This window comes from Halictus rubicundus, chromosome 13, assembly GCF_050948215.1.
Source record: "Halictus rubicundus isolate RS-2024b chromosome 13, iyHalRubi1_principal, whole genome shotgun sequence".
NCBI classification, from domain to species: Eukaryota; Metazoa; Arthropoda; class Insecta; order Hymenoptera; family Halictidae; genus Halictus; species Halictus rubicundus.
In genome coordinates, this window is record NC_135161.1 from 14,616,390 (window position 1) to 14,619,556 (window position 3,167).

Genomic DNA, 3,167 nt, shown 5'->3' on the forward strand with positions numbered 1-3,167 from the left:
ATGTAGAATACATCTGGTCATACACAAAAATCTTTGACACTTTAAATCAAGCTCCTAGCCCGAAAAAGGAACCATTTCAACATCGTTTTAAATTCATCGATAATCAATTACTTTCAACTACGTCACACTAAAATTAGGGGCAACGTTTAAAATTGCAGGAATTAAAAAAAAAGCAAAGCAATTGGAGGGTGAATAATAAGAAAAGTAATTTGAAAACGCAATTGTCAACGATAAGAGAATGATCTGGTTGTAAGGAATTTTATCGTTCGTTTTCAGTTAGCCGTGGAGCTGACACGTGGCAATGTGGCGCGAGAAACGTAAACCGTATTGTTTGCGTGAATAGTGTTATTACAATATGTTTTTTTTTCTTCCATTTGTTGTTTTTTTTTTTGACATTTTCTTTCGTACGTCGTTACTTTTTTCGTAATTTGTTTTCCTCGTTAGTGCTAAATAACATCACGTCACAAAATGCATATTCGCAGGAATATAATATATAATATATTTATATATAATAAAAAAAAAACACGTGTTTAGGTCGTTATTAACATAAATTGACCGACCCAAGAAATCACACAACATCCGCTTGACACGGGCCAACCAAGAAGAGTCAAGTTCCCCAGGATGTGATGTGCCGCGAATTAGGGCAATGACCGGGTAAAAGGGCACGTTTGCTTGCTCTCGCGGCAACAGCATCGTCAGCCACAGTAGCGCATTATTCTAAATGCGACTGAAAACCCCTCCCCAGGCACCCCAGCTGCCACACCGGTCAAAGTATAAAATAGCAAAGGGGGTAAGTGATAGAATATATCGTGGGGCACCTCGAAACTGGGGCTGGGCCAATATTCGCAATGCTAGTACCTAGATCAGTCTAAAGTCTCGTCACCGTGAACTGCCTTCGCTTTTGCCAGTAATGCTTCCTTGCCCCCGCAAGCTCGACTTTACTCTCTTTTTCTTCCTTTCTCCCTTTACTGCCTTCTTTACTTCTATTACTTCGATCACTTCCTTCCATTCCTCATTCCACATATATCTTTCCTTTTTCATTCCGTCGATTAGTCTTGATCGCTTGCTTCACCTGCCTTCCTGCCTGCCTGCCTTTAATATTGTATAATCTTTCTTTATTACAGTTTTAAAGAAAAACCAGAATTTTATAGTGAAACGTTATCGTGTCGCAAAAACCCACTCAATATGATTAGCAATATCAACCTTATCGTATCATTAATATTAATTATTTTATTTTTATTAATATTATTATTATCATTATTATTATTATTATTATATCCTTGATATTATGATTTTATAAATAGGGTGTGTAGGTAAGTAGAGTAGGTAGGTATAAAATACGGTAAGTGAATAATGAGTTACGGGAAAGGGGGACTAAAGGAATGAAAGATAATAGTATTGACCGGTACAGATAAGATTCATTACTTTCTTCGACTGTGGCTTTTCTCTTACTCTTTTACTCTCTCCTTCTCTCTCTCTCTCTCTCTCTCTCTCTCTCTCTCTCTCACTCTCTCTCCCCTTCTCTCGCTCTTTGCCATCCTTTCAATTCTAAAGCTCAATGTCGCCATTCTTTTTTTTTCTCGTGTTTTAAACAATGATCGCGGTACTGGGGACAGGAAGTAAAATTGGGGGTTTCCATCCGTTACGCTACTAAGTTATAGTTATAATCATCGTTACCGACATGTACCTGTACCGGTACCTGTATCGGTATCGGTAGCGGTATCGGTATCGGCATCGATAAGAAGAAAGAATTATACTTAAGTAAAATGCGAATAAAATGTAACAAAATGTCTATAAATAACGAAAGTCTGCGACCGATCGATCGAATCGGAGACACCCTGCTCGAGAAAATCGATCGACTCGCGCGCGCTTTCATCGTTTGGGAATCGTGTTTCTTTTTTTTTTTTTTGCTTGGGTATGATTATGATTTAAAGAAATTCGTCTCGTCGGCGTCGGCCGTTTCGTTCTGTCGGGGTTCGCGCGCGCTTCTAGTTTCGCGTCCTACCAATCCGATATCCGTTGCTCTCTCTTTCTCTCTACATGGTCTATAGTCTATAGTCTATGGGCTATACGGTCTAATATGATCGTCGGATAAATCATGAAAATCCACGGTTTGAAATTTCTCGAAATTGGTCGAAATCGGCTACGCGGCGACAAGAATGTAAACGGTGATGGGATGTGCGGTCGCTCGATCTTTAACTCGACAGCTAACTCTCGATTACACGTGCGTTCTTGTTTGATGTATTTTTCTTTCTTTCTTTATTTCTTTGTTTTTTTTTTCTTTCTTTCTTTCTTTCTTGGCTTTCTCTAGTTACTAGTTTCTTAATTCTTGATTCTTGATTCTCCGTTTCTCTGTACCTTGATTCGATCTTTTCTATCCTTATTTATCCGATTTTACCGATGTAATCGTCGTAAACCAGGGGGTGCGTGTAAAACTACCGGATTTTGTTAGCTCGCGTGTCTCTCTCTCTCTCACGTTTCAGAATATTTTCCAGAACAGGGGGGTGTCTGGGCTCCAGGGACAGGGACCAACTACAGCCCGCACTTACAACTCTTACTAATTAACTAACAGACTAACAATAACAACGAGTCAACACTCAAAATGTTTGCCGTATGTGTTCATGCATTTGTAAACGTTGCGTACACGTTACGCATCTCGAAATCAATCCGTAACTATCATTATCAAACCGGGTGGTCAGTCGAGTGTTTCGGTCAAACGAAAAATTGTTCGTCCCCGTGCGCACGTACGTTTCAACTGATTCCGCGCGATTTTACGTTTATCGTAAACGTAACATATATCGTTATATCGTTTCGTTATCGTTACCGGCAAAATTTCAGCAAAATAAAAAAAAACAAAATTTTAAAACTACACGAATAAACATTCTTTTTCCTAATTATCGCGAACTATGTTCGGCTATTCTTTTTTTTTCCGTCGACGACTCGTTTTTTTTTCTCGTCGCCCGACCATAAAAACAAAACAAAAAAGACAAAGACAGCCATAAATAATAAATATACTAATAATTTAGACCCTAATATTTTTCCGCTACATTTCGATCTCCTACATACGATTGGGGAGGGGGGGGGCTTCTTTTCAATGAATAATTTTGTCGATAGATAAAATGTTTTCCGTCCTCCAGAACTCCGTGTTTGATAAAGACGATAAACTC